The 24736-nt window shown below is 39.0% G+C and overlaps 1 long non-coding RNA gene across 1 annotated transcript in view; it reads right to left on the bottom strand.

Moving 5' to 3' along the window:
* LOC146306784 (uncharacterized) overlaps positions 1 to 24393 on the bottom strand; it is a 65989-nt gene extending 41596 nt beyond the window's left edge. The window contains exons 1-2 of the long non-coding RNA XR_014769003.1: positions 24202 to 24393; positions 12065 to 12122 (exon numbers count right to left, since the gene is read on the bottom strand). This is a non-coding gene — a long non-coding RNA (uncharacterized LOC146306784). The remainder of the gene's footprint in view (positions 1 to 12064; positions 12123 to 24201) is intronic.
* Positions 24394 to 24736: the final 343 nt, after the last annotated feature.

Genomic DNA, 24736 nt, shown 5'->3' with positions numbered 1-24736 from the left:
TAAAGAATCAGAATAATTAGTAGCTGTAATTCCAGCACACGCACATACTGATTTGTTGGTGGCATGCACCTAAGAATCAGCACGCACACACACAAACACACACACACAGACAGGGACATCTTGGTATAGTTGTCTCCGTATTCTTGCCCTGTTGAACGGATGACTTTCCCTCAGTGATAATGTGAAGCCTCTATCTGAGGCGGGAGCGCTGACGTCTATTAGATCTATAAATCATGTTAGGCGAGGGGTGGGGGGGGTGAGGAGGGGAGGGAGGGGGTGCAGCGAGAGCTCAGGGTCGTAAATCTCATTACCTGAGACTGCTGCCGACCCCCCCGCCGCCTCACCCTGTCCTCAATCTCTCCCATTATCAGCTGACCTTGACCGCCAACGCAGACACTTACACTCAATCAGGGCTGCAGAGGGTGTGTGTGTATGTGTGTGTGTTACTGAGCAAGTGTGTGTGTGTTTACCTGTCATATTTGTGCCATGATATTTGGAGCCCCCCCCCCTTTCCCCCTCCCTATCTTAAATGAGGCACAGGGATTTTTTAATGAAAATATCAGTTTATTCTTGCTCCTGTCATCTTGTCATTGGCTTGTTTCCATTGAGCTTGTCTGTCACCAGCTCTTAAAGCTGAACACACACACACACACACACCTCACTTTCTACTATTTGCATGCTATTTTTTTGTACTTCTGTTAAACTGTGCCTCATCCTCTCAATACAGAATTAGTTGGACAAAATAAATTAGACCGCCTTTAAAGGCCAGCAGCGTGTGATTGATAAAATGATAATTTATAAACACAAACGACCCATTCGGTGAACTTCAGGTAATGAGTTTATAGATTAAATCTCTCACAAAAGCACAAAAACAGAGCTACGGCCCAGACTTATTTTGTCTGATGTTCTAATTGTTCTTTTTGCTCTGGTTACCGAACAGATTGCTTCTGTCCTCAGTTCTGGTTAGCGGTCTGGCTGAGTCACTTTCCAAGCTGCTGTAAAACGGCTAATAAACGCACACCTGTAAGCACATCATGGTTCATTTAAAGTCTAATGATGTCATGTTGAATCACAGACCTGACTCTGTAACACCCATGATTTAACCACTACCTGTCTGTCAGAGAAGTACGGCACAATATGGGAATGTTCTTGTAACAAACCATGCATTTATTAATGCTATATTATTTATCATTTCCTCTTTAATATGTCTAAAAACACTAAATATATGTAATATCTATAGCTGAGTTGTTTACTTACATTATTGTAAATGTTGCCAAAAACAATGACCGCTTTGGTGGCTGTTTAAGAAAATAACTCCCATGCATTCGTCCGGGTTTAAATGTTAATTTACTTTTTTTTCAGCCTTGCCAGCAGTGTTGCTTTGTGGATGGCGATGTTGGTCTGTTGGTCCACCACACTGGTCCAGACTGACTGTTACAGGATTTTGTACAGACGTTCATGGTCCCCAGAGGATGATTCCATCATTCCATCCAGTTAAGACACGTCCAATCCCACTTGCAAGCTAAATGGCGCATAATCTGGGTGCAAAGTATGGCTTAAGCTGCAATGGGGCTGTGTTCAGTCTCTTAATTAATCTAGGTGTGTTTTGTGTGTAACGTGAATTAAAGCAGAATGTCATCTTCCATTCCCTTAAAGAGCCAGATGTGCTCGCCTCCGGTGAATTGCTATTTATATGATGGATTCAGCAAATTGGTGAAGCGAACGGTTTTCTGCTGAGGAAACAGATCAGCTCACGCGCGAACTCAGGGGATGTTGGTATGACCCAGTTGCAAAGAAACGCAGCACAGACTTTGACACCGCGTATGGACAGCTGGCATCAGTTTCCAAATCATCTGACAGGAGATAACAGGTGTCTGTTACAGCCTGGTGGGACAGGAGAAGTTTACGGCGGCATTCGTCTTCACTGAGGGACAGGTATGTGGTCCTTGGCCAGTGTCCTCTGTTCCATCAACACCTCCATTAATGCTGCATATGACCAAATGCACTGATATATGCTGCTGCACATCTCTGTCTGTAACAAGCAGAGTAAAGCTCATGTGTCTCTTACTATCTGAATAATGTACCCTTTAAAGCTTCTACAAGAAACCTCCATAATGTGTTGATTTTAGAGGCCCCTTTGGACAAATGCAGTAGTTCCACCACCATAACCACAAAATATAACATCAAAAATAAAAACATATAAATTAAAATCTCCTCCTGCTTCATTTTAACTGGGTAAAGTACTACCCACTGTAACTTTGGCTGGGGAACACAGGCTTGTTTCATCTGATCTCAAGGAGAATCCTTCCTGGTGGCAGCCATTAAGAACAACTACAAAGAAATAGTCAGTCTTCTCACAGATGGTCTTGTCTGCTTATGTAGGTCATATAGAGGCATGAATATTAAATTAAGACGGTTTCACAACCGCTTAAAACTCCTTGCAGTAGCTTTAAATAGCAGGAAATTTGACTGTGTATCAGTTTTTGTTTTTGTTAATGGTGAAATGTGCACAGATGGTTGCAGGTACATTTGCTACTTATACAACATGGGCATAAAAATGAAAACTACCCCCATGACATTTCCTCAGTGGGCATGCAGCTGCATGCCATACCAATCGATTGGATGGATTGCTATTAAGTCTGGTAGATTCATGTCTCCCTCAGAATGAAATGTATTAACTCCCATCATCCTAACACGCCAAACTAAGATGGTGCTTGTGAACATAAACATTATACCTGCTAAACATCAGCATGTTAGCATTGTTATTGTGAGCATTATATCAAAGCACTGCTGTTACTAAGACCAGCATCACAGAGCTTTTTGCATCGCTGTAGCTTAAATTCATTAATTACATCAAATCAGGTGGCAAAATTGCTATTACATGAGCAGTATTGTTGTATTCCTGACTGTAACACTCAAAGCTTGTCTGTTATGCATCTAATTGCGCAGTATGTACAGTATAGTATGATGTACATTCTTGTAGTTGTCTTTTTTTAAATATATATATTTATAAATTATTATATTTACATTTTAAATGTTGCACAACCTGCTTTAATAATGCTGTATTTACATAATTGTTGAGGCAAAAAAGCTAATTTGAATTTCAATTGAAGAACAGAAAAAGAGAAAGGAGCTACATTCAAATGAGGAATATTGTAATTACACGGCAAGTGCTTTGCCAGCTGCATGCTGCTGTTCTGTCTTTTATAACAAAGTGGTGTATTATTATTGTTTATAAAAGCAATTATTCAGTTCAGCTTTCTGCTTTGCACCAAGTATCACAATATGTCAGACCTCTGCCTGTCAGTATAACTTAAGTTAAGTCATGACTTCACAAATGTTGACATTGCAAGGTGGAGCTCCAATCAGCACTGATGCAACCAGTGTAGACGGAGGTAGAGGGAACACAGTGGCCAACGATCTGAGCTCGCACTACAGTAATGTTTCCTTTTGGCTTCAGCAGCAACATAAACTTGGCAAAACTTCGACAAACAGAAAGAAGTCCCGTCCGGGTCACATGCGGTGAAATGTCTTTTTGTTGTGTAAATCAAGCCTCTGGCAGTACCCTTGGATTCTGTGCTGACTGGCTGAGATCTCCTACTGCGTTCTGACTACAGCACCACTGAAACAGACATAATGAATGTTAGACTTCCACACAGAGCCTGGCGCTGCTTGCAGTCTCCGTATTTCTCCCACTTTCTGTCTGTTGTCCGTTTCTCTGCTTCCTCCTCCTTTCTTACTTTCTCTTCTTATTACCTCCACCAAGGAAGTTATATTTCAAGAGCTGTTTGCTTGTCTGTCAGCAGGATTACAGGTAAAACTACTGGCCCGATTTTCATGAAACTTGGTTCAGCACGGACCAAGGAAGAACCCATTTCATTTTGGAGTGGATCTGAATCGCAGGGCAGATAACTAAATTATTTTTCACTTTGGTTAAAGCCTCCGGAAATTTGGCTTGAAATAGTAATTTCTCAAGACTGCATGGGCGTAGCAGATCATGTTTTCATTGACATCTCCCTCAAGAGTGCCGGCACAGAAGCTAAATAATATACCGTTGTGGACAGGGTCAGCAGCAAAATGCATTTTAGCCACCTAAAAATATCAGTTTAAGTGTATGATATATTTAGAAAATGTTTAATGCTTTAATTTGTCATCAGACAGCCCTTTCTGACAGGGAACTGAAGCTGCCATCTGTGCTCTCTTCAAATCCACCAAACATCAAAACAGTAATTTTACCTCATAGAACATGAGAGTTGCTGGTCTTCCTCTTCTTTAATAGGTTAGTTAGTTAGGTGTGTTATTGTGTTTTAACATGTTTGTTCAGAACTGAACTAACTTTACTTGGTGTGGATTGAACCAACAGCAGACAAGGTAATACCATTTTTGTTAAAGGAGTCTGGAGCGATATAACCACTTTAGTACCTGCTCAGGAGGAGCAGAGAGATTCTGTTGCCCCCATTTGGTTCGTAGAATTAAATTTGTTTTTCTAAATTACTTAATTTATGATAAATAAGTAATTTGGCACAGTAATGCAAAGTGGTGAATCTACAGATCCAGCTGGCAACAGTCTGAAGAAGCTGGCTGCTGGGTGATAGTCATAGTTACACAACCACGCAACTGAATTCCTACAGTTTGACCATTTCATATGAAGCCATATGGTTACCCTCAGGTCATGACTGTCAAGTAAATTTACATACAGCAGGAACACAAACACACACACCAGTGACGAGGATCACAGAGCAGAAGGCAGCACACCCCCAACCACTTGGGGCAACACTGTAAGTGGCACCCCTTTCCTCTGACATCCAGAGCAGAGTGACAACATGTACATTTCCCCAGAAGGGATTAATAAAGTTTAACTCCTCTACTTCTTTATTTAGTTGGCTTTAAATGAGCTTCTCTCGACACAGTTGCTCTTGTATTACTGTATTGTACTGGCAGCAGCCTCATTAGCTGCACAGCATGCTAACGCCAAATTCAACAGATTAACCTACGAAATAAACTCTGAAACAACATAAAACATGGCAAAAAAAACCTACAGCTTTCAAGTTTGAAACTGGGTGACGGACGGCCAACAAAAGGAAACAAAAAGAAAAAAGCTGCGGTTGTATTGTCAGTTTTACAGCCCTATAACAACATTTTGTAATTGGATTTAAACTAATTTCTAGTATTTTTTAGTTGCTTACTAATACGTACACAAGACCCCAAATTACTTAGTAATAGGACGATTGTGCATTTGGGTTTTCAGTGGCTTCAACATTGTGAGGCAGGGCATTTGGCCTTGGTGGAGTGCCTTTCTATTTTCTTTTGTTTCCTTGCTCTTGTTTTTCTGTCTCTCTCTTGCTCTCGTATTACTGCACAGGACATTTTCGTGCCATTCAAAAAAAAAAAAATCATTCCACACAATTTCCTCTGTCACCTCGGGAACATAGCAGCATGTCCTTATGTAATCAACTGTAGACTTTTAAAGAAAATGAAATGAATCGACTGCTGACACAGAAATCATTTAATTAGAATTAATCAAATTAAAAGTAGCCTGGTGTAGGAGTGGTGATAATTCTGTCTGCACCAGCCTCTTCCTCCTTACATCATTTCTTCTAGTCTGCCGCTTCCTCCAATGCATCTTAATGGGTTTTCATGCCTGGAGCAGATTCAAGGCCGGAGCGGGGAATATGCTGCATTGTGGTATATCTGGCTGGTTCAATAATAACTCATATGACAACACTCTCGGCTATCACACAACCCCCAAACTGTCACTGTTCCACCACTGTGCCTTTGGGTAGACAAGTTCACCCTGAATAATTTAGCCACAGTAGTCAGTGAGCAAGTTTGCCCAGAGGAAGCTCTTGAAAAGTACATCATGTCTACCTTGAGGCGCGATTCATAGCATGGTGACAGCTTCAGTCATGTCTGATGGCTGCGGATGTGCTCAGCACTAATCACTCGTAAATCCAGGTATATCACACTGTAATAGAGGACATGACCCGGGGCGTGACAGTCTCTGTGCGTTCACCAACACTAACAAGGAAGTCGACTCTGAAATAATCACTTTACCTGGACGGAAAAGTCTCAATACAGCAGCTTATGACACATTCAAGGCTCTTTAGGGCGGAATTATTATAGTTGAGTCAACTCTTACACCTCCCAAAGTGACACTAACACGTCCTCTTTGTCAATGCAGTTTGACTGTGTTTGGTACGTGATTTTCAAAAATGTTCTCCTTGATCTATTGAGCTGCTGCTACACGTCCCTCGATCAAAACAACGACAAACATGCTGCTACCTGGCATTCACTGTAAAATCACACTATGTTGTAGAAGTGTTTGTATTTGGTTTATTGATTGCAATTTAAAGCCCCTGCGGATGAAAATTGACTTGGGTGCCCCTGGTGTTAGACACCGCAGGAGACATGATTTAACTGAATCCAAACCAATTTTCAGCCGAGTTGCTTCTGAAAACAAAATCTCATCTTATTCGAATAATTTGAAATATGAAAAATCATAAAAATTCCACCCATGTTGGCTTTAAAACTTGTTTGCACCTCTAATGAAATTACACAATAGGAAAAAAAAGCACAATTTCCTGTGTGACACAGCAATTTCGGACCACTGTAGCATCCTGTATGCAGAAGATCAAAACAGACTGAATCACTGTGACGAGGTGCTAACAAAACAGCCACATCTGATGAGACAACTGACAGTTGATTTGAATTGTGGAGATATTAAAGTTGTTTATTTCCGTTTCATTTTCACCCGTAACTGTAACATTTGGTCTGATCTATGTGATGTTCCTGCAATGCTATTGTTTGCTTTGCTATAAATCACCTAACAGCGACAAGTGGCACAACAGATAAATTCTCCAACCTAACACTGGTGAAAGTGCTGTTATTAATGTGATATTAAAGCATAAAACATGCATTTTAGATGAATAAGATGTATATACTTTGAACAGCCACAACACACATGTTGCTGCTATTTAAATGTGTGTACATATGCATCGATTTTTCTTCCCAGAGGTTATTGCAAATAAATATTGTGACTGGTTCTATGGTCAATTCTCAAGTGTCATAAGGCTCTAAAGGCTTTGAGTCAACTACAACATTGGTTAAAAACTGAAAACAAATATTTTACTATTAGAATTTTTTTGTTTCTTAGCCTGTTTTGTCTACAGCACCTGTACATTACATCATTCTCATGCAGTTCTATGTGAAAATATGCATACTGATCAATACATTTAGTTGACTTTTCCATTAGTTCATACATTCATGCCAATCATTACTAATGATAATGATAACATAAACGTAGTGACAATGTTATCTCCTTTTTGTCTACTCTCTCTGTCACACTCTCATACACACAAACACACATGTACACGCACGCACACATGCGCGCACACACATTCCACCAGTGTCCTGTTCCGCTCTGCCGGGCTCTCAGGACCACCTGAGGGTACCGCATCACAGGTTTGTTTTTCCTGTATCTGCTCCATCAGAGAGGAGCAGGCCTCATTAGTGTGTGGCCCCTGTAGGGTCCTGGGGCAACTCAACCCACACAGCCAACCTCCAGTGGCCCCTTGGGCCCCGAGCCCCAAACACAACAAATCACTGAAACAAAAACGCGTGCTAGCATCCCTAATGCCCGAATCTTTACACTTCAAAAACACAATTATGCTAATGCCAGGAATCATTTGCCATTCCAACTCTGATTTAATGCGGCCTTTTAGTGGGGAAAGCTAATTAGAGGCTTTAATTAACATGTGCGACACAAACTGAAGAGAAGTGCGAAGGAGCCTGTCGATCACGGAGGAGCACAGCGAGAGCGGTGAAAGAGGGAGAGCGAGAAAGGGAAGTCTGAAAGCTATGCAAATGAGGCGAGGGAGCGCCACAGGGAGGCGTGGATCTCTGCCGCTACAACGGTTTCTGTAAATATCACCGTGACCCGTAGACAGAGTGGAGTCATCTCATTAACACAGATTGGAAGGTGTCACCAGAACTCAGCCCACAAGGGTCAGCGCTGATACGGTGCAACCTGAGCGTAGTGTAGCAAGGGTACCATCATTAAAACTGTGACAAAACGCAGGATTTAAGCTCCTGTTCTGTAATGCAAATATTCTATTCTGGTCACATCAACCTTTCCTGTATAACTACTGCAGGGCAGATGGCCCAGTGCTCTGCTGGACACTCACTAGACCTCTATAGCTGCAGACCTATATATGCTGCCTGAATGAATGCACACTGCGATTGCATTTATAGGCTTCACAGAGCCGGCATGCAGGTTTCTGTAAATTAAACGGCAACACTCGGCCGTAGGAGTCATCTCATTAACACAGACTGGAAGGTAATCTCTGCATTATTGTTGCACAACTTGAGCTCAGGATATCATCATCATTACAACAAGCAGATATAAACAGATAGAAAAAGTAATCACCTTGGGTTTTTGCAGCGCTGCAGTTCTACCCCAGAAGATAAACTGGGCCACAGAAGACAGAAAATTAAAAGAGAGGGGTCACACTTTATTTTGCAGCACACTAATTAGACAAAACAAGCTGTACTTTGTATCAAATTAGACCAAAACTAGAAATAATATGATCTTTATTAGACAGTATTAGACCATTTATCAGAGCGTACTTGGGGACACATTGCAACAGAACTGTACTGTAAACTAAAGTGAAATGTGGAAGTAGCAGATTTTCACTTTAGTTTACAGTTCAGTTCAAGAAAATCTTAAGGGGTCTGCAACCTTTACTATCACAAGGAAAAGATGCTGAGCTGTAAACAGGCTATGATGCACATTTTAGTTAACAAAATATTTGTTAAAAATTGCAGTGTATGAGCTACACATTTTCACAACTGGAGAATTTCCCCATTCATCTCATGTCATTTCTATTTTACCACTATTATTATTAATTAAATGTATTATCCTTGATGCTTTGGCGATATTGTCTATGTGACATCTACGCCAATAAAGCCTGTTGAATTAAACTGAATGTAAGAAGCACTTAAGGTCCACAACAATAGCAAATAAAAATTGGATTGCTAAAAAAAACATTATTCATTTCCATATAATTTTTTTGTCAAAGCCACAGGGGCAAAAGAAGACGGACAGAAGAGCCACAGGTTGCTGATTCCTGGTCTAACTCTGGGAAACAACACACTTCAGTTTACAGTACAATCCTGTTATGATGCATCCCAAATTATAGGGGTTAAACACTATGTAATAAAGAACATATTATTTCTAGTTTTTGTCTAATTTCATACAAAGTACATGTAACATCTTATCGGTGTACTGGAAAATAAAGTGCAACCAAAAAAAAAGATAAGAGCTGAAAATAAGAAGGAAATGTACCTATTAACATCTAAGCTTTTATTCTGTTTTCACAAAGTTCTGCTGCAGAGGGAATGCATTTTAATATCTAATATAAAGACATTTCAGGGCTTTATTCATTTCTCATTTTTATTGGTTAAAGTACCCTTTGTGCCACCGGTTTAAAGTGGTTCTTTTCGGAGTTTCATTAAACCCCATTAGGCAGCTGGGTAGGATGTAATTTCCATACTTGATCTATGTGAAAATAGCTCTGCTTAAACTATTACCTCCTGATTAGTAGATTATATATTGCTCAGCAATAGCATGAGCAGTTGTAACCATTTTCTATATAATCTTTTCCATTTTTTATAACTATGCAAGGTCATTATGGTGTGTTTAATTTCTTTTTGTACATTTGATGAAGTCAAGGTTTCCTTTTTATTGCAGTTTATATAAAAGACTCATTATTGCTTAGATGTTTCTGTATTCATTTCATTCAATGCTCATTTTGTTATATGCTTTCAATAAAAATGTACATATTTTACCCTGTTTGTAAAGGCTGTGCACTATAGGAACCAGTCATTTTTGCTCCAGTCTGTGAGTCTCTGCAGGCAGAAGTCATTTTGCTTCTACTCTGCTGAAGCTCTCTGTAGAAATCTGACAACATGGCTTCAATCCTGTATGGGCACTACAGGTCTTCCTCTTGGGGATCAATGCAGCAGCAGGGGAGTAAAAGCAGGAAGTGAAATGTGCAGCTTCTCTGATGGTTACATGTGTTCCACTTTAAAATTCATAGAAAGAGCGGTCCAGCTAAGTCCAGGGCGAGGATGACAGTTTTGGAGTATTGATCGTCAGTTTCTGAGTTTCTGACCTTTTTCACTTGGACGGTGTACTTTTGCCCAAGAATCTACACACCGGAGGATGTCAAGTAAATGAATAGTAAATGCATTATTCATATTTAAAATTATACGTCTCATGAAGTCAAACCCTGTGTCTGACATTGTCAGTGTTCTGCATATTTTTAGCAAAGCCAAAGTCTTCATTGAGTTCACCATTTTTCTACAAATTTTCTACCTAGAAAATAGTGCAGCATGTAATCCAGCAGATTGTTTTTAAGAAACAGTCTCAGTGTTTACTGTTCGCTCTCCTATCTGTTTCAGAGATGCATTGAGTTACTGCTAATACAAATGTAATGGAGCATATACTGATTAAAGTGTTCACCTGGCGAAACACATGATGGCGATGGCTTTTATTGTGAAGCAGTCACACGAAATCCTGTGTTTGTCACCGCTCTTAGACTTTGTTCAGACTGCAGATCAGATCTTTAAAGGCCCAGTGTGTAAGATTAAAGGGGATTTATTGACAGAATAAGTCAGAAATTTAATATATCTTTTCATTAGTGTATAATCGCCTATCTTTGTGTTTTTGTTACCTTAGAATGAGGTGTTAACATCTAGAGGGTGTGGATCCACTTTGACGGAGTCCGCCATGTTTCTTTTCTGCAATAGCGTTTTCACGGCCACCGAAGGTTCTCCTGCGCGCTTTGAAGGAGAGGGTGAGGCGACTTGTTTGCAACCCTCAAGCACGTCGCTAAATCCTACACACCGGCCCTTTGAGATAGACTGTCCACACTGGATTTTGTGATTGGCTTTGTGCGTCCAGACATGACAAACCTACCTGCATGGGTTGCTGTGGTAACGACATAGGTGTCAGTAACTACATACGCCAGCGACACGACTTTCAACAGTGCGGAAGCATGAGAAATTGAGAGACCTTATACAGAAACTTCCTCCCAAAGTGCCAGCAGACTATTTATTTCCACGTCTGTTCACAGACTGTTCTCTTTTTTGTCGTCTGTACCGCTCTGCTACTAGCAGCATGATTCTACTCTGACGCTCTTCAGTCTCTCTGGACTCGACGGTGTCACTGAGTGTTGCATTGCAAGTGATGAAAAAGACAATGTGAAATCAGATTCTGGGCGTCCAGAGCCGAACTGTGACAGATCTGTAGAAATACGATTGGTATCACATGTCAAATCACCTGCTGATGTTGCTTGGATCTGATTTTTCATTTTCAGGCCTTGGTGCTAGCTGCTAACATAAATCAAAAATGCATATCTACAAAACAAGGCCACAGGGATTTCTTTACTTTTTTGAGAGCAGGTCAGTTTTATATATTTCAGAGCAGCCACAGGGACCTGTGACGGGCTGCACACCTCCATCTCCTCAGCAAGGTAAGCAAGTTTGTACTATGTCCTGCTGTTGTGCTGAGAAGTAAACCCACCATGTGTAGCATGAAATCAGATTGTGGTTGTAGCTTTTATTGACTGGTCTCTTTATCAAAACAACATGAGTTTGTTTGGCTGCGCTGTAAAGAGATACACCAGCTGCTCTTTTGTTTTTCTGACAAAGTAGCTGCTCAACAAGAGTCTGCTGTGGTGTTAAACCACACTCGCTGTCATTAAATCAACTGAAATCTTCTTGGATTGCAACTTCACTTCACTTCGACATTTCATTCTGTTTTTTTCTGCAGTGTATCATATAAGTGAGTGCTGAACTGAACCCTTGAAACCATGACCACAGCACTCCTGTTATAAAACGCCATAAATATACTGAGGCATCACTTATCTTGTCATTCCTACCACATCAAGCTCTGCTCACAGTTCATAATGGCTGATCTACACTTTGGGCTACCATCCATCATTTCAAGGATCTTTGTTATTAATCTTTGACAGGAGACAGTAAGAATAGTAGTGAGGCTCACCTCCATGTTCAGTCCTCTGACAGCTGGCAGTCTATGTGGTACATCATGTCCTCTTGACCTGCAGACAAGATTTACAGAAGAGAACAGCAAGTATTTCAGTGTTAACTTGTAAAATATATTTATTTGATTCCAGGAAAACTAAATGATGACATGTTTTAGCCACAAGGTAGAAATCTTTGCCAGGCTAGAGTTCAGTCATCTTTAGGAAAACAATCTTCAGAACATTTATGCCTGATGCTATTTCTGCAGACCACATACAAGTCGTGCAAACACAGTGTATAACCCAGCTTTTTAGTGAATGACATCTGCTTTGAACCATCCAAACAAAAGCACACATGACATGAACTTAGACACAGTTAGCCACCAGCTATTGAAGTGAACATAGTAGATTTGATATTAAGTGGCTAAAGAGTCTTTTTTTAGTCAGTGGAGTCCAAAGACTGAGCTAAAAGGAGTGAGGATATTGGACTTAAAATTGCAGCTGGTCAAGAAACACGACTTCAAATGAAAGATAATGTCTCGTGAACTTAAATGTGATGTTGTTTTTAAAGCTTGTGTGGCCAAAAAATTAGATAGTGAAGGTTTAAGTGGTAAATATATAAATATTTATAAATGAAAAAAAAAGTGAGACAGAAATATGTCTAGTCATCCAGCTGATATTTTGTATCATCCTAGAACAATGCTTCCTCATGCTATATTAAAGCATTTTACTACACTTTACATATTGTTTTTTATTTTTATTTTAGTCTTTACTTTTATCAAGGTTAAAATATTCAAAAAGCTTTCTCAGACAGCTCTGGTCTGTCATAAAAAATTAAATGATTGCCGCTCTCTGTTTCAGGATTTAGAAAACTGCACTAAGTCTACTGATGGGGCCGCTAAAATCTATAATTTGAAAGCCACAGCTGCCAGACTTTTAATCTGAGAGACGCATCTTGTTACTGATTGGCTCAAATTGTATTTGCATCATTTGCAATAGACAACTGATTTTAAATATAAAAATATATAATGAACAAAAAATTTGTCACATGTACTTTAAAGGGTCGCTGCAGGGTTGTTAGCATCAGTACATGTCCACTCTGCAGTCACGATGTACAAAACAAGGTGCTCTTGTTTAAACACTCTGCGAATTATCAATGCAGCAGAGCAACATTCATATCCACTTCAGAGCATCACTCTCAAGGTCAGTGACTATTAAGTGGATATAAAATACGTCCCTCACTAATATGATACAGCAGAAACTTATTTGCCTGAGGACATCAGGGATGGATGGCAGTGCAGGAGGTGAGCTCATACTGAGCCTGAAAAATATTCCCCAAAAACATGCAAATCCCACCTGTCTTAAAAAAGACAAGGTTTAAACTCAAGTACTGTACATGAAGTAAGTATACTTTCATTTTAAAACTACTTTATATTACTTCAGTATTTCAGTGGTTACTTTATAGATTAAGAATTTACATTGCCAACCTTTCAGGGTTGTGACTCATCACAAAAAATCTGTGTCTAGTCAGAGTCCCTTGTCAGATATCTACGAGGTGTTAGCAATTATATCAAAGAATGATTTCACATCAGATTTTTTAATAACACTTCAACATCCAAAATTAACTAGTATTTCTTTAAAAAATTAATAAAAGTCTAAAAACAATGAAAGCTTTTTTAAAAGCAGGACTTTCTTCCTTCACTTATTTTAATCAGGGAGTCCTGAGACACTCAGAACTCTGATGCTATTTTAGCATTTTGAGAAAGACATAATCAATCAGCAAAAAGTTTAGACAAAAACTTTCTTCTGTGTTCTTCTGTGGATGACCAGGAGAGAAATACAGAGGTAACTAATTTGAATAAATATGATTATATGTAGGGGAAATACCCCAAAAAAAGAGTTGATAATAGTGTAATGTTAACCTTTATTTCACTAAAAGTCATCTTGAATAATTTTTTTTTATCAGATGCTCCCCCAGTTATTGTTAATGATTGATAAAAAGTCGTGGTGGTGAGGGGGGTGGGAGGGTGTGTGAACTGTTTTTGGCCTCTGAAGGAAGGCAAACCAGAAAAGGTTTGGGAACCACAGGGCCATGAGAAGTTAGTTAGTTGCTGCACTAATACTGCAAAACTACTTATTGTACCTATAATGGAGTATATGCAACAGCATTTTTATTAAGTAAAGATCCAATTATTTCTTCACCACTGGGCTGAAGGAACATAGAAAACCATGCTCATACTGGGGCCATGGACCTGTGGTGCAGTAACACCACTTCTGTTTAAAAAGTGTTTGTTGCCCTGTAGTAGATATTTGAAAAATGAGGCCTCCACTTAAAAGCGCACCTATATTTGTATCTGTCCTGAAAGAGCAATAAACTCAAAGAGAATTCTCATTATGTCAGTAAACAGTATTTCATAGTGCTCATGAAGAAATCAATATAATGTAGAGAGAGATGGAGCTGAAAAAACAAAATGGTAGTGTTGCTGAGGTTGGCATCAGAGGGGCCTTTATAGTGAACTTGATTAAAAGAAAATTGCTTTCAAGTGCTCTCAGCAGGCTGGGAGGTTGAGTGGGAGTACTCTTGTGTGCAGCGCTGGTGGAGTTTCACAAACTAGGCTTTCAGCGTGAGGAAACAAGATGAAGAAATGCTTTGAAACTGCCTGAAGACAAAGGACGTGGCGGCACTGGTGACATGGTGGCGCAATATTACTGCCATTATCATTTTCAATACATTTTCATTTACATACCACTTCTGAGAGTGGCGAGATGAAATTCATTTCTGCCGCAAATATTACTTATTTTCCCACAACCTCGCTGTGATGAAAGGAGTTTATGTTGCTATGCAAAATAACTTATTTTTATTGGACTTACTTTAAAATTGTTTGATTTTGTCCACTGCTGTAGCTGAGGACATCAAGGTCATGTCCTCAGTGTTGTTTCTGGGATTTTTGGGGGATTTTAACAACATAAATACATTACATTATTACACAGCAAGTATCTGAAACTGTTTCAAATAAAAACTAAGAATTGTTTAAAATCAAACTACATGTTCCTTGACTCAAGCACATCATCCTCCCTTTGTTTAATAAAAAGAATTTTTGATATGTTCTTGAGAAAAGTTGATTTCCAAAGGAAACGAGGAAGAAATATTATTCAAGCACTGGTAGATTTTTGCTTTTTCCCAAGAACAGGTTAGTTTTACAGCTCAACTTATAAGTAAATGACTTAATAATGTTGAGCTTTTCTGCACTGTAGAACAAAACTAAAACAAAATAATTTGAGATGATTTGATTTAAAGGTTAAGATGATTTAAAGGTTTTCAAAGTACAAAAAGAACCAAAAAATGAAGATAGATAAACAAAAAAAAAAGAGAAAACTGCAATTGGAAGCAAACTTGAACGCTTGTGGACAGATTTCATTAATTTACTTTAGATGAGAATAGTAGAGAAATGATTTTGCCTGTTTACACCGCAAAGAAAAGAAAGATGCATTTAAAGAAAAGTAGGATAGCATTTTGTAATTGAAAACACTGCAACTTTACGTACCATAAACTGGCATAAATTGTTGCTTCTCACTGTTACTACAGTACAAGAAAATGAAAGAGTGTGTGTGTGTGTGTGTGTGGGTGTGCATGCGTGCGTGTGCATGTGTAAAATAACCCAAAGGAAAAGTGAAAACTAAATGAAAAAATAAACTCGCATAATTGTGGATTTTAGCTTGTTAAGTATTCACCTGACAGGAGTGTCACATCGGTGGGGTCTTTAATTTTGGAGCTGTCAAATTTGTGTAATTTATTCCCTCTTGAATTCAAAATGACATCAGGAGATCAAATCCTGTCCCTGATTTCCATGAAACGTTCACCTAATTGGCTTTTAAAGGGTGGAGTGAACGCTGGTGAATAATTTAAATACTTGGTTTTTAAAGTAGTCTTACTTTGGTGGGAATACTATTGGAAATCCATTACAGTGCAGGGTTAAACTTCTTTTTTAGAGCCACTATCCAGAAATTAAATTTGCATTTGATTTGATTTGAATTTAGTTTCTCATTAAAAGATATTGTCAGTCTAGTCATGTATGGACCCACCAGCAACAGGACAAGAAAAAAGAAAATACACATACAACAATAGCTTCGATAATGTAGCAGCACCTTTTAAAACAACGAACTCTGTGAATAACATCACCGCACCATTGCGTTTTAAGTTTTCTTTAAGCATATTTGTCTTTGTGTATTTGCTTTACAGGTCAAATGGATCAAAGAATCTGCCGATAAATTATTCAGTGTTTCACCTCTCTGCATTGGGTCTACTTTGATTCACACTAATGTTTCAGCACACTGTGTAAACACATTCACTGGTATCTGAACATCATCTGAAACTCATTTGCATATGCACTGTAGTGTAGCATAGTAAACAACAGGCCCAGGGAGATTAAACTACATGTAGTCTTCTAATTGAATAGTTTTATGTATTAATGAGTCTGTTACCACAAGCTGCTGTTGTGTGTGAGCATTTTTTTTTTTTTGCTATTGTGCTCATTTTGTTGGAATTACAGACATGTAAAATATTCACTTTTACTAAACTATAATGTACTTAAAGGTCCAGTTTATCAAATTTAGGGTGGTTTATTAGAAGAATATGGCAGAAATTAAATAAAATATTCATCATCAGTGTATAATCACCTGGAAATAAGAATTGTTGTGTTTTTATTACCTTGAGGCCACCAAGTTGCACTGCCATGTTTCTACAGTAGCCCAGTAGGGACAAATTGACTACTGTAGGTTTGCATACACGCTTGGAAGGGAAGGGTGAGGTGAGCAGTATTCAGCTGATTACAACCGGAAACCTCATCGCTAGATGCCACTAAATCCTTCACACTGGTCCTTTAAACTGATTGAAATGAGTTCCTGTGATGCTCTCACTAGAGATCATTTGGATATTTTGGAAATATTTTGCTTTCTTGCCGTGCCCTGTTAAATGATAAGATTGATACCACTCCCAATCTGCTTGGTAAATATGAAGCTACAGCCAGCAGTTTCCCACCGTTTCCAGGCTTAATGCTAAGCTAAGCTAACCCACTGTTGGTTGTAGCTTAAGCTCAAGATGGTGTCAATCTTCTCATCTCGTGTTTTCCCAAAATGTCCAAGAATTAATTAAAATGTTCAATACTTCTATATCAAAAGAACACTTAGCACTTCAGTTTGAGGTGGAGAGGAGGACAACTGGACCAAAAAGTTGCAAAAGAACTCCTGCACATTGTCTAACTTGCAATATTACATTAATTTGCTATGTTTTGATAGTAGACTTTTACCAGGTATTAAAGGTCTATCACTGAAACATCACAAATAAATGTAATATTGCAAGTCAGACTGTGTGGAAGTTCTTTTGCATCATTTCTATATCAACTCACTTCTGCTCAGTGCCATTTGGGTCTGGAACCAATCCCAGAATGCAGTGGACGATGCTTCAGCAGTCTACTGCAGTTCTAACAGATACAAGTCATTAAATTTAAAGGATCTAGTCTATAAAATGTTATAATTTTATCACCCAGACAGCCTACAACATTTCTTTTTAAGTTTGTGAATCGCTTACTTGGAATGGCGGAGATTTTATTTTGGAAAGAAACTGTTGAGATGCAGCTGACAGCAGCTTGTAGTGACTTGGCATTAGACAGAACATGTAGCCCACAGACAGACACCGAGACAAGATGGGACACTTCAGTGACCACGCTCAGATGGGTGAAATCCCCCGGTCTGACAAACTCATCCCACACGATCGATAGCTCCTATGACAACAGCCCCTCTCGTCACAGGCTGGAGAACAAGCTGTTGTGAAGGTCTGAGAATGGAAGATAGGCCCCAGAGGGGAGGCTTGATTTACGAGCCCAAGTCAAGATAGAGGCACAGTCGCCCACACGCTGTAGACGGCCTTCCTGCTGCATCAGTCTCCCTCTCTCTGCCTGCCTGCCTGCCTGCCTGTCGCTGTACTTGTCCTCCTTCCAGTGTCTATTTGCCTGCCTGTTGACAGCAGGAATGGGCTGAAATGACATACCACCCCGAGAAGCATTTCATTGCGTTCGTTACTTTCAGTCCTAAATGTCACCTTTAGCTTGTTTTAGTTATTTTTACAAACTTTTAGCCAGAGGAGGGATGGCGCTTGTCGATGTTTAGATAGATAATGTAAAAGAAAGAGGTAATTCTAACATGTCATGTAGCCGTCGACCACTGTGAGAAACAAACTGGAGGTTAGCTGTGCTTCTATAGACAGCACAGCAACCCTGAGGTAAGAAACACAATACATTATTTTCTGGGGAACATCGTACACTCGGTGGCACCTGTCGTAGCAGTCGTTAGGCAGAGGACAAGACAAATATTGAATCGGCTTCATTAAAATGGTACAGATTCAGCTCACTTTGTCGGCCGGTTGCAGAAGGATTGACTAAAAACATGGTTGTTTTTAAAAGGGCGGCCATGGGATGTTTAGATGTGGATTTTGTCCTCTTATTTCAGCTGTTTTTAGGTAAAAAAGAGTAATTTTCATAGTAAAGATAGAAAAGAGGTGCTTTTGTATATAAGTCTTTTAGTTGCAGGCTTGCATAATAAAATCAAGTAGAAAAATTAGTCTTACTTTGGGATGCAATGTGGATAATGTTCATTATTAATTAGTTGTTAATTATGTAATCAACTGGTTTATTAAATCAGAAAATCTGCCCTATTAATCAAAATACTATCCAAAGTGTAAAACAGAGAAAGGCAGCAAATCATCACAATTTAAAGGCCCTCAAAACCCCTTTTTCCTCCAGTCAGTCTTCTTACTATTAGCAATGAGGTGCAAAATGAAAACTACATTTCGGTTAACAGTGCAACTTATTATTATATTTATTTAGTCTTGTATTCTGTATTCTTCTTTGCGCTCTTCTGACTGGTTTGAAGAGGGCGGGGCTCAGCTGGAAAAAGATGATGTCACATATTTGCCTGCACCACTCAGGATTTAGGAACATTTGAATCAGAATCTGTTGACAGTTGTTGGTTGTTTAGTTAAACTTTTCAAACCACGCCAATATTGGGCATTATATGGATTGAAAATTGACAGTTATAAACAGCTGATCAACTTACAGTGGAAGACTCGTCGTCCCTTGTCATTCTCAATAATGTTGCGCAAGATTTAATGTCCGTGCAGCCAGGCATCCTGCCACAGCTTTGAGTCAGGGGAGGAGGGGGTCGGGGGAAACAACTCACTTCAACCATATTAATTAGGGATTCGATCTATTTGATATACTGTCTATGGCTTCAACTCATTATCTGGACTGCAATACTCATTTTTGGACACTGGGGTCTTACATGTTGCTGCTTTAAGGGGAGACACTGCAGATTAATATGATTAAAAAAAAAGTTTAACTAATAGATATCATCATGAAACTTTCCCAGCTGATTGCTTACTTTGAGATGATTATTTTTTGTATTACAATTTTATGTTTAAACATGCAAATGAGGCATTATCTAATCCTAACGTTTGATGAATTTAGAAAGAAATCTGATACAAATAGATAACGTATCTTAAATGTGTACTTTCATAGTCACGTTTCATATTCAATACGTTATGGATGTAAAATAAACACATATCTGAACTATGTATTTGACTGTACTTCTTTGCCTTAAAAAAATAATAGTTGGCAATTGATTTTCTGTCATTTGACGACTTGGATAATCGATTAATCATCCATCAAGGCCTCTATATATCAGTTTTTTGCAGTTTGCACTCACTGTACTGTCAGTTATGTCAGTAATGTTGGCAGCTACAGCATTTACAGCATCTTAATGTGAAATGTATTATAGAAAGAGGCTAAATCGGTTTTAAACACCTTCATAAATCTAGATTAAATCTGTCCTCAGCTTGTTTAGCACTTGTCCACACATTCTGGCTACATTTTAAACCCTAAAGTCTTTCCGATATACGGTTGCACCCCCTCCCCCTCTTTAATTTCATCGGGCTGCTGTGTAGCGAGTGAAGACACCCTGCCTCCATCTCTCTCCTGAGCCGTATCAATATTCATGGGTCTGCTGGGTGCGTTTGTGCGATGGCTGTCTCATTAGCCTTTGATCCCCTTGCGCGAGGCCTGTCGGAGCGTTGATGCGCCAACAACAGAGCCGCGTTTGAAGTGTAGAGAGAACAGCTGCTTGCATTGATCTCCATATACTTTCTTCGCCATCCACACGCACGACGTCCACACATACACAGATGCTGCCCACGGGCACATGAATACATGCATCTACTGTAGGACTGCACTCAGTACAGTGTGACCTCAACACTGCAACAACTGCAGGGGCATCGTGCTTATAAAGGCTTTATAGTAGGCTATGTGCAATGTAGAGCTGCAATAAGATGTAGTGGCTGTCAAACTGGGGTACAAGGACCAACCGGGGTCCTCGAGTGGGTTTTAGGGGGTCACCAGCAAAATGAGGAAAAAAGTATTCTATTTTTTAATCACATTTTTTGGAAGTTGGAACAGCAAGGGAGGAAATAAGATTGGCCATTTTGATTGACTGAAATGTATAGTTTGATAAATGATTGACTAAGGATTTTATTATCTTCAAACCTAAAAGTAATGATAAAAAAAAAAGCTCAGAGGGGATTCCTCAGGATAAAATCCTCTCAAATTAGGGGTCTATGGTCTAATGAGCAACTGCTGTGGGGTTAAGGATGTTAGTGATTAATCATTTTTGATTCATCACCATAATGATTACTTGATAATTAATTGATAGTCTAGAAATGTTAAGTAATTAAACCTCTTTTTACATTGTTTTTTCTGCCACAGGCATTTGTTAAATAAGGAAACTTAAAGTTACAGTAAAAAAAGGAAAATTAGAGAGAAAAATATTGTTTATTATCTTATTATTATAATATAATGATTAATAAATTAATCGATTGTTAGCATTTTCACTATTAGTTAAGGAAAATGCACAAAATTTGCAACCTGAGTGAGGGTCTATGACATGAAAATGTCTGAGAACCCCTGGAGTAATCTATTAGTCCATCTGCAGGAAATTAATCAGCAAATACTTTGATAATTTATTAATTACATTCTATAAGGTGTAGTTGGAGGCATCAAGATCAACTACATAGGAATAGCCTCATGGTCTTATATGCTTATGATGCTCATATGGAGGCATCAGTATTATGCTGATACTGTTTTATACCCAGTTTAAAACTCCTTGTAGTAGCTTTAATTACAAAAACAACTGGCAGGTTAATTAATAATGAAAATAAACATAAGTAGCAGCCCTAGTAATGAATAAAATTTACTTGGCGGTATGTGTTAATCCTCAATCATACGAATAATGACTTGCTGCATAATGAGTAAAATCTGTAAAATGACGAGCTGAATATTACAATTATATGTTGTCTCAATCAAGATATATATTAGGAAAGTCTTGTATTTGATGGTCTTATCAACAGGTATTATGCAAAACACACCATCCCTGAAATTTTCATAGAGGAAATAAGCCAATAAACACTGTTTGAGCTGAGATTAGACAAAGAATAGGCTCCAATTCACACTGAAAATTAATAATGAGGCACTTTCTCTAACGAGATAGAAATGCTAAGCCACTAAATTACAGTGCAACCTGGAACAAAGCAGTAAAAAGCTCTGAAAAAAAGGCTCTTTTTTGTTACCATGGGGCTGTGGAAATTATGCAGATTGCAGAATTACTTATTTTATAGCATAATCCACCCTCTCTTTGTGAATTATAAACAGTAATTTGCTGTAAAAACCAGAGACAGCAGCCAAAAATGACATGACATCATATGTTATGCAACCATACCACGATGCCACTGAAAAACACAGGCACAGCTCAGTTTTTACATGAAAAGCACTTAGAATCACATATCATGCTCATCCACAAGCCTTTTAAGAAACACTGGAATTATCACGCTCGATCACCAAATTACCACCACACTTCAGTCTTTTTCTGCATTCTTTGTCATTACAGAAGTGTTCACCTCCTCTCTAACATTTTCCACCGTGCAGCCGAGAATCAGAGGGTCCAGTTTGGTATGACATCATGACATCTGCACAAAGACAGTCCCTGCGCTAGTCCACTCAATAATTCTCCACTCTGCTCTCAAATAGTAGGCTGTAGAGCCACAGTTAAAAATTAAGACTTAGCAGCGTGTCTGGGGCTATTGCCCCCCTGGGAACAGGTTAGCAGATCGATATGGCCGATGTGCCTGATAACATTAGACCATCCTTAATGGCACTAATGAAGAGAGTGGTTGACAGATAGTCAGGGAGACTCGGGTCAGAGAAACAGGCTGTTAGCCGCAGGGCCAGTTAAGCACATAAAATGTGGTTTTGGATCATTATCACCTTTTAAAATGTCTTTTAATGACTGCAGTTGCATTGAAACCTGTATTTAACACTTTGGTAGGGCTGCAACTGACAATTATTTTCATTGTTGATTAATCTGTTGATCATTTTCTCAATTAACTGATTAGTTGTTTGGTCCATAGAATGTCAGAAAATGGGATCAGTCATTTTTAAAGCAGAGATGTCAAATATTTGTGGGTTCCACTTTTTTAAATGTGTGACTCTGCTGCTTTCCTTCATCATATATGGTGGTAAACTGAAAATCTTTGGGTGTTGCACTGTTGGTTGGATAAAACAAGCCATATGAATATGTCACGTTGCACACGATGGAAATTATGACGTGCATTTTTTCTGACCTTTTTCTTGACAAAAAATCGATTGATTGATTGATTGATTGATTGATTGATTGATTGATTGATTGAAAAAAAAACAATCAGGTAATGAAGTGAGGGCTACAAATAAAGATTATTTTTGTTATCGATTCAGCTGACTATCATTTTCTGGATTCATCAGCTAGTAGGTTGCGCCAAAAAATGTGAAAAAACATGGTGAAAAATGTTGATCACTGTTTCCCAAAGCCCAAGATGACGTCATCAAATTATCGTCATTTTATCCACAACCCAAAAATATTCAGTTTATTGTCAGAGAAAACTAAAGAAACCAGAAAAATTCACATTTGAGAAGCTGAAATCAGAGAGTTAGATATATTTTCTTTAAAAATGCCGATTATCAATATAGCTGGTGATTAATTTGATAGGTGACAGCTAATCGATTAATTGACTAATCGTTGCAGCTCTACTCTTGAGGAATGGTACAAGACATTTTAAAAGATATAGTGCATTTACTACAAAAGATCAAGATCCCACAAGCAGATTCATGAAGTAAACGGGGAGAAAGTCATGAAAATACAAGCAGATAACTGTACATTTATGCAAAAACAATGCCAATATATGTACAAATATCAATGTGACCATTTTGAAACATTTATTTGCTGTAAAACCTCACACCAAACAAAATATGGGAATTATGACAAGCTTTTGCCATTTTTAAAGGTCTCAGTTGTATATTCTGTTCTGCACACCAGCTGCGTAACTATGAGCATTTACTACTGAAAACCAAGATCACAAGAGCAGACTGATGAAGCAAAGGGGGAGAAAACCATGAAAATGTAGAGAAATTATCAGAAATAAGTGAGTATTTGTGCAAAATCAACGCAAACATATGTACAAATATCAAACTGTAACCATTTCAAACTAATTCTTTGCTGTGAAATCTCAACAACAAACTAAATATAGGAGTTACAACAAGCTTTTGTCATTTCTGAGGTCTGTTTTGTACTCTGTTCTGCACACCAGCTGTCTAACTGTGAGCAAAATGATGGAAAGAATAGAAAACAACATGTGGTAAGTTTTCAAGCTCTTTTCAGTGTCCTTTGTAGCATCAGGTCACACTGTGCTGAGAATGACTCTGATTGCAGGAAATGTTATCAGTCTTCAAATGTCAAAGAAACTACATTTCAGCAGAATCGCTGCTGACATTTTGATAAATCATACCCTATTTTGCTCCATCTACTCACTCACACACACACACACACACACACACACACACACACACACACACACACACACACAGAGCAACCTGCTGCTGGAAAGCCATTATACTTGTTAGGACCTTTGCACACACACACACAGCACACTTAACACTGCTGCTGCTGGTCCACACAGTCCTGATAAAGATGAGGAGGGAGATGAAAGGAGGAGAGGCACAAAGGAGACAGTGAGACGTGAACGTACCTCACAGCAGATGTCTTGGTTTTAACTTCAGCAGCTGCTGGGATGCACTGGTGAGGCAGGAGACAGTCTTCTCCCCGTCTTCTTCTTCTTCTTCTGCTCTCTCTGTCTTCTCTGGGATGGAGACTCAGGAGGAGAGCTGCTGCTCCTCCGCCGCCTCCTCCCTGCCTCTGGCTCGCTCTGCCACTGTCTCAGCCCCTCTCACTATCATACCTCCCTCCCAGGCTGCTCCCCCCACCCCTCTTTTCCCCCCTCCTCTTTTTACTCCTCCCCCTTTTTCTATAACCTGCTCCCTCCTGAGTCTCTTTCCTCCTACACTGCTGTACTCCTCAAACTCAAGGGTGACAAAGGAAGTCAAAGCTTTTATCATTAGTTTTCACAAATATAATCAAAAACTCATTGTTTAACATCTGGAAAGGTCAGTTTTCTCTATTCCATGGTTCAGAAAAACCCTACATCTGTACAGTTACAGTACATAATGTCGACTAAGGCAAGAATCAATTAATGTTTTGTCTATAAAAAGGTCACCTGTGTTGAT

This window comes from Lutjanus erythropterus, chromosome 22 (genome assembly GCF_056507025.1).
Source record: "Lutjanus erythropterus isolate fLutEry1 chromosome 22, fLutEry1.hap2, whole genome shotgun sequence".
NCBI lineage: Eukaryota > Metazoa > Chordata > Actinopteri > Lutjaniformes > Lutjanidae > Lutjanus > Lutjanus erythropterus.
The sequence above is the reverse complement of the archived record's forward strand: the minus strand, read 5'-3'. Positions and strand labels throughout refer to the sequence as shown.